This window comes from Belonocnema kinseyi, chromosome 3 (assembly GCF_010883055.1).
Source record: "Belonocnema kinseyi isolate 2016_QV_RU_SX_M_011 chromosome 3, B_treatae_v1, whole genome shotgun sequence".
In the NCBI taxonomy this organism is placed as follows: Eukaryota; Metazoa; Arthropoda; class Insecta; order Hymenoptera; family Cynipidae; genus Belonocnema; species Belonocnema kinseyi.
In genome coordinates this window covers 57500698-57515063 of record NC_046659.1, presented here as the reverse complement: position 1 = coordinate 57515063, position 14366 = coordinate 57500698, and the positions used below count along the sequence as shown (strand labels likewise).

The window sequence follows — 14366 nt, the reverse complement described above, 5'->3', positions numbered from 1 at the left end:
TAGATCTCAATTAGTTTCCAGTATTTTGAATTAATAAGAAGCATACCTCCGATATATTTCGAGTAAAGGTGAAAGTATGACCCTTTTTCGACAAAATAAATTCAGGTGAACGTTAATCGTACATATGCAGTTTCATACTATGTTAATTTAATTAGTTTTCAGGAATGGAAACAATACTTTCAAAAAATCAACTTCGTGAATAATATGGATCCGAGAAAAGTACCACAGATTGCTTATGAGATATTTATACAAAATGGGAATGCTATTAATATTTATAGATTTTAATATATTCATTAATTTTGTGCGTACAGAAAAATATTCTCCGTACACAAATAAAACTTCATAATTTGACATTAAAAACATAAAAATAAGGTGCTTGAGAAATACCTCAGTGTGTGATTTTCAAAATGTTTTATGAGTCATTATTATTGTTTATTATCGTATACACTGCAGTCCCGAAAGAAAAGTTCCCGTTATAGAGGAAAAGCTGGTCCAAGGGTCGAGAGAGTGACGCTGCTAGGTCAGCGGAGCAACTTCACAGCAACGTAGAAGTGTATGAAAAAAGCGGGCAGTATCCTCGGGAGTTAATCGTATCGTCTGCTTCAGTCATTTTAAGTTATTAGCAAAAATGTCGCAGGACGTTCGCTTCAGTTTGCTTTCGGTCACTCAGTGTTTATGTTATGCGTTGCGTAACCAGGTGTAAGGAGGCATCACGAAAAGGTCGAAGGAAAACAGAAGGAAGCTTTTATCTTTCGAAGAGATAAATAAGCTTTTAGACAGAGTGAAATCAGCTCCCTGAAAATAGTATATTTTACAACATTTATTTTTTACAGGGAAATTTACAAATCTTTAAAAAAAAATATGTCCAAGTTAGATTTTAGCAGCTTTCAAAATAATGAGTTAAATTGTTATCTTTTTAAATTATGATACCATTCACTTAACAATGTGTAATTCAAAAATCTGTTAAATTACAAATTTTAAATTTTATTTTTAATATTACATTTTTAATTTAGAGAATTTCAAAATGCACACTTGAAGACTTGATCAATACAAAATTTATGTCATTTCAAGTGGAAAATTTTGGCTAAAAAAATTTATCTTTTAACATTTATTACTTATTAAAATATTTCAAAGTTCTAAAAAACTTCAAAAATAATTTGAAATTTGAACGAAATTTTAAGCAACTTCTAGATTTTTCAAGATTTTAAAATAAAACTTTAGAGCAATCTATGCAGCTTAAAATTGCCGAAAGTAATAAAATTTAACATGATTTAAAGTTCATTGATTGATTCTTTAATTTTGAGCATTGCAAATGATAACATAGATTTATATTTTTGGGATTGAGTCTGAATCTTTGAACTGTATAATTTATAAAAGTTAAAAATTTGAAATTTGCAGTTTATCTGCATTTCATTTTAACTCATCAAATTGGAAAGTGTTACTACTTTCCATTTTACACGTGTAAATTATTGAGCACTCGAATGCAATCTTTTTTCTTTTACTAAAATGGCCACCTTGATGTATGTACGTGCATACTTGAAAATCGGTACTTTTATAATTTGATTTTAGAACATAAACATTTTTACGTTTACCATGCCATGATAAAACTAAATCCTAATCTCGAGATTGTACGAAGGAGATAGTTGGTACCCGCGAAACTGCTTCTATATCGAGACAGCAGTGTATTTATAAAAATAATTATTACCATGCTCTTTTCATTATTATAATCATTTTTTATTGAATAAATGTTTCACTTTAAAAATAAAACATTAAATATTAATTCTATACTTTCTTCATGAAACAGCACTGATTCTGCTTTATTTTTCAGTTAGAAAGAAAGCTTCAGATTTTTTTTTTGAGAAACCATCGTTGAGAGCATCGGCGTCCAAACACCAGCATTATGCGCATACCGAAACAGTTGACGCTTATTTTAATCAGTAAAAAATGATAAATCAGCTTTTTATTTTCATACTTTTTATTTACTATTTTTGTCCTTATAATCTATTCTATACTTTGTACCTCATGCCGGAAAAATTATATACAGTGGAAAAAATTATGTATAATTTTTATTCATTTTATATAAGTAATATGTAAAACGAGTGAAAAAATTTTCCACTATGTATAATTTTCACCCCTGGGGTGGTTTTTTACATTTTGTTCCAGCTCCTTGAAAAAAAAGTTCATACAATTGAACAGTTTACTGCAGAGTTTAAAAGGATGTGACTTAGTGTGCACACAATATGCGAAGGTACTTTACTACAAAATTGGTCTAGAGAAAGCAGCTAATTTCAAGCTCGGTGAAAGAAAGAATGATAAGGTGGAATTACTCAAAACTGCCAAATAAGAATGTCAAAGAATGTTAGCTTATTAATCATCAAAAATGACATATGATCCTGAATGACGTTAAATATTCTGAATTGGATGGGTTAGTGTAGATCGATAGTGCAGATCTATTTCGCAGAAAGTGATAAACCTCTGATAATAATCACTAATTATTCATTCTTATGCTAATAAAGATAACTCGATTACTAACAAAATTTATTTATCGAAATAATTATTTTTTATCAGTAATTTCGGGCCATTTATCTGGACTTACTGAAAATCTGAGAAGATATAAACGAAATTTTCGGTCTTCAAATTCTTATATCACTCGGAATTTATATCGCTTTATTGACTGCAGCTTTACTAGATATTTTTTGGGCTGCCTAAACCTCCAATAGAAGGGGAAGAAAACAATGGCATTGTTATAGTCTTTCATCTATTCGGCTACTATGTGATAAAAGTTCTTGCAGTCAATCACGTATCTCACATTGCAAGTATAGAGGTATTTTTGAACTGATATAATACAGTCGATTCCCCATAAATAGGCCATAAACATATTTGTGTACCCTTGTAGAAATCGCTAAGTTACTTCCAGTTTCCACGCTTTCCCCGGCCTGGGGACTCCAGCCTGGTTCCAGCTTATATTTTCTCTTGACTAGAGGTGGAGCCCGGCTAGACAACAGTGCCCCCAATTCTAGTATCCTTTCGCAATACACATGCGTCGCGTCGACAACAGGATTGGTTGCCGTTGGCGCATTGATTTAAAATAAATAAATGTGAAAATCAATTGTTTACAAGAATTAATAACGGTAAAGGGCATTAAAATATTAAGCATTACTTTTGAATTATATTTTTGATAAAATAGGTATTCTTTTCTTTTAATTAGAAATCAATTATTTATTTTATGAAGTGCAATTAATTAATTATTTTAACTTTCACTCCATATGTCTATTTTGTGATAAAATAATTATTTTTAATAGCATTAAAGTTATTATTTGTTGTAAAGAATTGATTTACACATTTAATTATTTTAAATCAGCCCTTCAACAGTGACCAATCCGTTTGTGCACGTGACGCAAACCGAATACTTCCGAAGTATTCCGAACGTCAAGGCTAACGGAGCAACAAGCAAGTGCCAATCAGTGTCATGTTTTTGGTGTTTTTAATTAAAATAAATTTTCGTGACTAATTTAAACCTCTCGCCGATATTTTGAACATGCAGGGTAAGAGACGTCTATGAAAGGAACATGGTAGATAGTGACAATGAAGTTTTCCTTTTAGATGTTCCACGTGAAATGCTTTCGTGCTTGACACTCGATGATCATTTTTTTCACAACTTGACGTTTTTGATGAAAACATGCTTGAAATTTCATAAAGTTATACTGAAACAAGAATAACAAGGTGTTTAAAACGCATAAAATGAAAGGTTTCAGATTTGATAAGGTTTTTATAAAAGAAAAACTAAACTTCCAAAAAATAAAATAGCGTGGAATCAATAATAAGCTAGATTCAAACCAGGGTCAGACTCGGTGATCTAGCCTGGCCATCAAGGTTGGCCCAGGCTATATTTAGAGTTTCATTCTAGCTTGGCCCAGGCTTGATCAAAATACCAGGTTCTTGTTTTGCCAGGCTTAGGCCCAGTTAGATCCACGAAAAAAATTCCACACGAGTATACTTATAATGCTTAATGTATTACTCGGGTATTTAAATTTATACAAAGACGACGTACACTTCTTTGTGAATAAAAAGCTTTAAAATAATTCAACGGGATTACCTGCATTCAGGATGGTTGTATGTTCGCTGATTGAAATGATTGAAATTTGGATGAATCAGCATTCTTAAATTTTCCGATTCAAATAAAGTAAAACTCTTCTGTAGCACCGATTTTGGGGTCGACGGTGGCCCATTCCGCTTCTGTTTGTCCACGCCTGAGTTCTCGCGTGAGTGATAAGCGCAGATCGCGCTATAGAAGGCAGGGCTATTGAAGAGTTTTACTGTAATTTCCAATTGAATCGTTTTTTGTTTCCTGGTTATATTTTTATTTTAAAAATTAAAAGTTCTTTAAAGTTAATTTGAGAAAATTAAGATTGCTTTATATTTGAAATTTATATATTACATACAAGTAACTCTAAACAACTTTAAATTTCTAAAATAAAGGTAAATATAACAATTAAATCATAAACCCTGACTAGCAGGCAACGCACATTTCTGATGAAATCTTATTCGACAAAAACTATGTTTCTTAAGAAAATCTAGCGACTCAACCTGGCCAACTATACACCTCTGACGCTCTACTCATGTATAGTAGGGTTGTCGGTTCAGATCTGGACTGGCAAAGATTTATTTCTGGTTCTTCAAAGAATTGCTTGTCCAGATTAATTGTTCAAGTTCGAATTTTAACTAACTAAAATTGATAAACTCGCACGCTGACATCCTATGAAAATCGTAATAACATCTGCCCAGATTGGTTTAGATTCATTACCCTTATTTTAAATTGGGAGGGCGGAGGGGGGCATTTGAAAGTCAGTAATATGTCAATTTATAATGTACTACATTCCCTTACAAACCATTTTAATTCTAATTATAATATGCAGGCTTCATGCACTGAAAGCATCGCATACGAATGACATGAACCAACACCTAATGCAGAATGTGGTTCAGAGGTATTTAAAAACCCAGTTGACATAATATCATACTTATAAATAATTGGATGTAATAATAACCGATAATACTTATTCTGTATTGCATGTCAAGGGATACAGACATACTTAGTAACAAACTTGATTTACTTTACATACTTAAGAAATTGATACTCATAAGATACTGTTAATTAATTTTAGATCTTTGGGATGATAACTACGTATCTGATCATTCTTGTACAATTGAAAACCGATTTAGGAAAATCATGAATCTAAGAAATATGTACCATGGACTATCACAAACGTTGGATTATAATTAAGTGCCCGTAAGCGTTTGATAATATGTGTAAATTACAATAGCGGTTTAAAAATTGTATTCACTAAGAATTCAAACCTTGCTTGCTACTTTAAAAGTACCAAACTACAAACCTAACTTCTAAACTGAAAGAAATTAATTGCCGACACAGTTATATTGCGGGTTAGATCATCAATCTGTATGGCTCGAATAGACATATCGATGGCTGATCTAACGCGCAATATGATTGTACCAGCAATTCATTTCTTTCAGTGTATATATCGATAACTTTTGCGTTTTAAAATGTTTCTTCGCAAAATTTTGATAAAATATGTGTAGGTTTAAGACACTAATAAACAGTTTAAAAGGATTAATTAGCATGCCATTATTTTTCATTTATATTTCAGGGGTTAAACACTTAAGTTTATAAATTTCAAAGGATCAAACGACATTTCGAAAGGTTTTGAAGATTTTCAAATATTCAAAGATATTTGCAAAAGGCCACTATTCCTAAGATCAATTCCACTGTTCAAAGAAAAGAAAAATTATACGAATTAGCATGAATTTTACTTTGGATTTGTATTTCTCTCTGTAATTGTTTATTATCAAACTTGTACTGTTCCAAAATGAGATCAAAACATTGCTTCTTTAATATTAGAACCAGGATTCGAATACAACATGTGTGGGAAAAACGATAACTAAACTCAGTCACAGACGGAAAATCATCCCCGAAAACGCCTTCTTTGGTCATCACATCATCAGTGAAATATCCACACGACCTCACAGAGGCATCGAAGGGCCCACTTTTCCTAGGCCAAGCATCACGTTACCAGAAAAATATTAAGACCAAACCCAGTTGCATCGATGAGCAAGAATTACCCAAGCATCACATCCCTAGTCAAATATTAAACCTATGACACAGTGGTGAAACATTAATACCCTGATAGAGTGATGCAGAGCCGCAAGTCTTCTCCAAATAATTCTTCCCCGGGCTTTACTTCTACAGTAGAATATCAAGACCATGGTGCAGTGGCATCACCGGTTAATCATTCCCCAGGTATCACTTTCCAGTTGAAACATTAAGACCACAGTGGATTAAAAAAGCAAGTCTTCTCCGCGGGATCACTTTCCCAGTGAAATATTACAAAACCAGCATAGAGGCATCGACGCGCAAGCCTTCCCTCAGCATCAATTCCTTTGCGATATATTACGAACCCGACAGTGGTGAAGAAGGGTAAGTATTCTTGGTGCATTTCTTTCCCATTTCAGTCTTAAGACCACAGCCTAGGGGCATCGACGGTCAAAACTTCCCCTGGCATCACTTTCCCACTGAAATATTAATCCTACGACACAGTTGCGTCAATGGGAAATATTTTCCCGGGTGATTCATCCCTCGAAAATATTGAGACCATAACACAGTGGCAGAAACAAGCAAATCTTACAAGGCAAACCTGCGCCGCGCATCAATTCTCCAGCGAAATATTAAAAAATCACAGCGGTGTCTCCTCCTTTCCACAGAACGTTCGAAAAAGGTAGGAGTGTAAAATAATGTATTTTTACCAATTTTGTGTGGATTTTATATTTTTCTGAATGAGATATGCAACAATGTGATTTACCACGAACGTGACCAGCCACATACGGGACTTGTCGCATGTTTTCGAAATTGTTAACGATTTCATATTTTTCGAAATGTGACGCTTTTGAAAAAGAAGTATTGATAAGTGTAGGATCGAGTATTTTTCTCGCTTAAAAGTATTGGATTTTCAATACTTATTCTCGAAAAAAGTATTAGATCCAATACTTAACAATACTTCTTTTTCACATGAGGTGTTGCTGGCTATAATTTAATGAATTTAAAGATGGTGGTAAGAAATGACAAGTGTAGATAACTGGTCAATGTGCCATTTGAGGAAAAATCTGTCAGATCTCACAGAATTATTTGATGTTTCGACCGCGCCTCGACGGTCATCTTCAGAATATTGTACATAAGATAGTAAAAGCCATCTGATGTCCGCCCGTTAGGCCATTAAGTATAGTGTTAAAAAATCCCTTTTTCACTTTCTATGTAGAAAATTCTGAATCCTGAAGTAAATCCAAAAAGTTGTTTAGGCATGAACATGGATAATAAAATTCAAAGATGGTGTTAAAAAAATACAAGTGTGAATTGCTGATCAAAGATCCATTTGATGAAAATTCTGTCAGATGTCACAGCATTATTTGGTGATCCTATTTTCTACATTTTTTACGTGAAAACTCAAATTGGATTTTCTAACAACATACGTAATGGCCTATCAGACATGCATCAAACGGCTTTTACCATCCCTTGTACAACGTTCTTATTATAACCGTCGATGTCCGGTCGAAACGTCAAATGATGCTGTAAGACATCACTGAATTTTCATTAGATGAAGGTTTTACCAGTTATACAAACTTGTAATATCTTACTATCATGTCCAAATTATATTACTCTAGCCAATACTTGAACATGTTTCGGATAGTTGAATCAATAAAATTGCTTTATTTAAACAAAATAAGAACTCAAGTGGGACAGACACACGTGCCCTTATATATTTTGAACCACTTTCAAAAATTTCAGATGAACATATTAATTTTTATAATTATAGTCCCGACGAATATAATGAAATTTAACTGTTTATGTGACAGTATGTCACATGCCCTTAACACTGCTGTTAATATAATCATTAAATAAGGCTTTAAATTCTATCAAAACTTCGTTGTCCTAGGTCGGGATTACGGCTGGCTGTATCAAAATAAAAACAACTTTATTTTAATATATTTTAATTTTGCTTATTTAATTTGTCAGTATTTTTCTATTTAAACTAAACAAATATTTCCATGTATAAATGCTGTTTCTCTTTTAATATTTATCAAACCACTTTCATGCAAGCAGGTCGTTAATTTATTTATGATTAGGCACGCTAGTTCTTATAATGTACAGTAATGGCATACATTCCACTCAAATTATTGTTAGTATTCATTCATATGTTGAATCGTTTGGTTGTCGAAAACGACTCGAAACGTCACTTTTGCGTAATTAAAAAATTCATGCTTGCATAAAATTAACGTTATTACGTTACTGTGTGTATTAATCTATACGATACTTTCTATTTATGTAATCCAATTTTGTAAAAATTTCACCAGAAAAATTGATAATCCCATCAATATGCTTATACTGAAAAACGTTAGCGATGCATTTCTTCCTATTACTATAATCAAATGGACTCTGGGAATTGGTGTTATTGAGTTCCCTTTTGGTCATCCTAGAGTATCTTTAAGTCTTTTATATGCAACATTTTTATTTATTGTTACTGCAATATCGTCAATCATATTCGAACAACGTTACGCTGATTATTATGGCACTACAGTGAACTATAATACTGCATTATTCCACTACATATTTATTTATGGAAATTTACTATTATATCTGATTGTAATTATCATCGAGAGGACATACGGAGAAGTATAAACACATGCATAGTTTATTATTTAAGTGATATTATTGACATTTTACACCCGTGCAGAAATTTGGAAAAGGTTTTGGTGGGGCTCTGGTGAGTTTGACCTATTTATCATTTAGCTTTAGCGGGGAAAATTAGTCAGGACCATGTTGGTAAAATAACGCTTTGGCCTATAGGGTATATAGGGGTATTTTTTTTACTTAAGCTAGATTAGATTGACACATTATTAGTCATTTTCCAGTAATATATGTGAATTTGATTTGTTATAAGTAGGTCTACAAACAATTGCAAATATTATGCAGCAAGATGAATTCTCTGTAAAGCATATATAGAATTTCCACGTTACATCTGAATCTTGAACATTCGATCATTCATTAAAACAATCGAATTTTTCACATCTGTAAACGTAAAACACGTAAAATTCTTCGAACAGACTTTATTATTATACTTTTGCACTATATTTTCTACAGAACATTGATGATGAGAGGTTGGGGTGATAACAATCTCCTACACGATTTCAGTATTTTTTACTGATCAAAAATGTCAGGCCTTTACTTCTACAAGCAATGAAATATTTTTAAACTTACGACAGGTATCCACACTCAAACCCTCAATAAATATTTAGTAAAATGTTATAGATTTTGATCTTTCATAGGCACGTTACGATGTGGCAGGCTGACAAGAATCTTTCCGTACAGCTCGCGAATGAGTAATTAAACAAATATATTCAGGATTCTTCTATAAACCTTACATTTCAATTTACTCATCTCAAATTTAGGTGCAGTATTTCACTTTCATATTAATTAATTAATATATTAATAGATTTTCCTAATATATTTTCCTCGCCAATGCAAATCAAGACATTGTCTACTAAAGCCTGATAGAGTCCCCATCAGTATTTCTAGGCCAGAAATTATTGTACGGGCCCCATCAAAACCCAATATCAAATAGGGAAAGATAAGCAAATTTGTGTAGGTATAGCAAGGATGATTTTCTTCTTAGATTTTCAAATGATGTCAAAAATAAATGAAAAATATTTTAGGGTTAGGAAAAATAATCATATTTCTTGTTTCGAAACGACACATACAGAATTTTATTCCGTAAAATCGTTTGCTTGCAACGGTTGAGTAATAGGCCGATACCCTTGTCAAGCACACAGATGATAAGAAAAAAATTTCTCTATCGAGTAACAAAACAGGACTCCAGACAAAAAATTTGTGAGCAACATTTTTGAAACATGACCCTCAACTAGGATCTTTTTTTTGTAACTCGAAAGAGAATTTTTGTTTCTCATAATTCGTGTGCCTGAATGGGGTAACTATACTTTACTGAAAACTTGAAGCAAACTATTATATTTATTAATACAAGCCTGAACATGTCGCTTGGAAACTACAAAACTATAATTATTTTTCCTGATCCTTAAAAAATGTTCATTCTTCATTCTCGGCCGTCAAAATCTTTGAATTCAACATCATCCTATAATTTACTTTAAAAATAAAGATTTGTTTTAGACTAGAAAATTTAACCGCACAAATATGTGTGCGTCCATCTAAAAAGAGCATCATGCTGTCGATATAGAATTGTGTATATGTATATGGTATAAAAAAATCAATAACTCCTTAAAAAAATAACTCCATATAATTTATGAATTTAAATTCTCTTTAGAAATTAAAACAATGTTTTCAAGAAATAAACATAGTGAAGGAGCAATTTGAAAGTATAGGGATTCAAGATAATTTACATATGTTGCTTATGAAACACTTAAGCTTTATAACAATTCTAATAACATTGATTGCATTTATGGAGCTAGCTCAATTTATTACTGATGGATCAGAGTTTAATCTGTTTACCAAAATATTACGCGCACTAATGATTCTATTTTTAATACTTGTCCCACTCATCATAGAACTTCAATTTTCATGCATAATAAGGTATTATATATAAAATTATACACATTTCATAAATCGAAAATTAGATACAAAGTACTTTGGCAACTGCTTTGGTTTTGCGTATGATACAATTTTCAGTTTTAAAAGTTTCTAATTTAATAAGACAAAAGTTTCGGATACAGAGACGGAAAGAAATATAGGTGAAGTGCAATTTTTTGAACCATTGCTGACAAAAATTTCATATTACAACTTAATCATTTTTGTCAAGTACTCAACTTACGAACTTATGGATACACGTAAGAAATTATAGCAAAATTTTTGGAATCAATTCTGGCAACATTTTTACTCCAAACATATGAATTTTTATCACGTACCCGCAGCTTAACGAACTTGTGGGTACACTTAAGGATCAAGTGTGAAACTTTTGTGATCAATAAATATATTTGATATAGACATCTTTGACAACATTGATTCCTAAAATTCTACATTATTATCTTATGTGTATCAGAAAGTTTGCCTTGTTGGGTACTTGATACAAATTATTTAGTTTGAAATTAAAATTGTTGCCATCATTTTTTTTTTATTAGGTTCACTTTAGTTGCTTACTTGAACTCATAAGTTCGTCATGCCTAGTACATAATAAAAACTAATGAGTTTTAAATAAAAATTTTAAAATATTTTATATGATTTAATTGCGCGTACCCATAAGTTTGTAAATCTGATTTGACAAAATACATTGTGTATGATTATGGTTTATTGAGAGAAATAATTGTTTCACACGTTTTTGTAATTGATTATAATAATTTTTAAAATAAATATTTAAACTTTAGAAGTGAACGTTGAAAATATATTTTATACTTATGCTTCGTATTATTTTTTTTATTATTACAGTTACTTGAAGAAAACGTTCATACAATTGAACAATTTACTGCAGAAGTTAACAGGATGTGACTCTGTTTGTACGCAATATGCGAAAGTCTTTTGCTACAAAATTGGTCTAGCGAAAGCTGCTACTTTAAAACTCGGACAGAGGACGACTGATAACGTGGCAATGCTAAGAACTTCCAAGTAAGAGCAAGCACTCCAAAAAACCGTCTATTATAGCATTAATTATTTTGCATGGATAATTTAGGACTATTCATCTGGACTTAGTGAAAATCTGCAGAACTGTTAACCAAGTTTTCGGTCTTCAAATCCTTATATCACTGGGAATCTCTGTCGCTATATTGACTGTGCTTTCATTGGATGTTTTCTGTGTAGCATTTATACCATCAAAGGAAGAGAACAAAAAAAATGAAATTGTTATAGTCATCTATCTATTCTGCTATTATGTGATAAAAGTTCTAGCAGTCAATCATTTATGCCACATGACAAGTGAAGAGGTATTTTTAATTATATACTGCCGTGCAAAACAAGAAAACGGTTAACTATATACATTTATGTACCTACAGTCGAATTGAGATATGGACCTGAATATATCTTTCGTAAAGCAAAAAAGATAATAATGTATATTCAAACAAATGACGATGAACAGTACAAGTTCATGTAGTGAGAGGTTTTTATTTTTCCGGATTGCACAGGTATTTTATTCTGTATAACTAGAAATTTTCAGATGACTTATAAAGTTAGGAGTATTTACACAGAAGAAACTGGTGTTTCCATTAGAAACCATTTATGGTTCCAAAGGAGCTACAACAAAAATAAATCCCACTTACTGTTAAGGAACCGAAAACGATAAATAAGCTCTAAATGATACCTCAGTCGGTGTTCTACAGGATACCGGTTAAAATTAAGCCTATTTATAAAGAACCTATTTTTCGCTTTGCCTACTTGAAAATTTTGTTTAATTAATAACATAACTTTTACATTAAAGCACCCACTTCATGGAATTGATGGACATAACTTATTGAAGATAATTAAAGTACAAAGTACTACCGGAATTAAAATAGATATAATGACTTAATAAATATAATTTTCTGGTTATGTAGCAAAACTGTTAACATAATGGCATATGCAAATGCAAGAAACTTTTCGTCTCAAGTCATCGGTCGATAACTGTAAATCGGTCACTAACTTGCCAGACCTACTTTTCGAGCAGTTGCTTTGTGAATGCACCTCCATCACAGTAAACCCCAAGAATAAATGTTATCTTTCAATTTGATATAAACAATTTAGCACGTTTATCTGACGAAAGATAAAATTTATCTGATGTAAATATTGTTTAACATACAGGGTCATCAAAAAGTATTAGACCCCTCCCCCTTTCCAGCAAAAATATGCGTTTCTGAGAGATATTTTTATACAAAAGTTTCAGGGTTTTGGACAAGGATCTGAACGGTGATCCTGCAGCTGACCTCGGTGTTGACCTTCAAGGTTATTTCAACGTCAACTTTTATGTTTCAAATGGAAACCCCTATTTTTGACACCGCCAATCGAAAGAACGGAAAATTGTACGTTCAGATATGCATTAAGGTCATGTGACCCGATGACCTTCGGGGTCATTCTAGGGTGGTGTAAATTAAAACAAGGTCTATACGGCTGATCAGCGAAAATATGCATTAAAAAAAATTGTTAAACATTGTATCTATATCCGGTCGACTAAGGCGAGATCCACATGAGTACTTTTGTTTGCGGTCTGATTAGAACATCTCGCCTTAGCTGGCCGGATTTACATACGAACGTTTGTTTTTGGTCTGATGAGACCATTTCGCCTTAGCTGGCTGGATCCATATACGACCTTTTTTGTGGATTGATGAGACCCTCAATGGAGTTCGCCTTAGCGGACCGGATCCACATAGGGTTTTTTTGTGTGGGCTGATGAGACCTACGGTGGATCTCGCCTTAGTCGACCGGATCTAAATACGATGTTTAACCATTTTTTTAACGCATATTTTCGCTGATCAGTCGTCTAGACCTTGTTTGAATTTACGCGACCCTGGAATGACCCCGAAGGTGATCGGGTCGGCTGCAAGGTTACCAATCAGATCCTCGTCCAAAACCCTAAAATTTTTGTACAAAACATTTCTCTCTAAAATGCATATTTTTCATGATAGGGGGGGGGGGGTCCGATACTTTTTGATGACCATGTATGTGATATGTCAAACGACTGCATATATGTTCATAGGAAAACTTTCCTTCATAAATTTAAAAATCCTGGCGGTATTCATTGTTTAAATATTCTCACTTTATTTTAATTATTTTAAGGGCATACTCTTCGTGACCACGTGACTAAACTAGCCCTCGGATATGAGCATTTTTTTTGGTGTTCACTGTATACACCAATATGTTTATAGTTTTAAAGAAAGTTTATTTATAAATCGATGAAATAGGATATTACCATTCGAGTTATAGCACCTTGTAGTTAATTTTTGGTTTGATGCATTTCAGATTCTTTGGTTCGCGTATATTGAGCACTGGAATCAATTTTGGATTAAATCATCTAAACTTAAAAAAAAATTAATGTAAACAATACAATTTGCACATTCGTTGCAAATCAACACATAAGCATCTGCATACACGTAACCTATTATTATTTTTTTTAGCATTTTTAGCGATTTCTAGCGGAGAGAAAAAGAAACTTTGAACTTCGATAAAGTCGAGATCACGTGACTTAGTTCATTTATGAAATTTTTGTGTGGAGAATAAAATTATTTAAATTTTTTTCGGTCCTCACTACGTACACACGGATTGAGATATCGTGTTCAGGATTTATGAAGTTATACCGGAAGGACTAAGGAACGTT

At 32.4% G+C, this 14366-nt stretch overlaps 1 long non-coding RNA gene across 1 annotated transcript in view; it reads right to left on the bottom strand.

Annotated features, from left to right (window-relative positions):
- Nucleotides 1-3451: 3451 nt before the first annotated feature.
- LOC117169605 overlaps nucleotides 3452-14366 on the bottom strand; it is a 20187-nt gene continuing 9272 nt past the window's right edge. Inside the window, exons 2-3 of the long non-coding RNA XR_004466687.1 lie at nucleotides 4097-4300; nucleotides 3452-3704 (exon numbers count right to left, since the gene is read on the bottom strand). This is a non-coding gene — a long non-coding RNA (uncharacterized LOC117169605). The remainder of the gene's footprint in view (nucleotides 3705-4096; nucleotides 4301-14366) is intronic.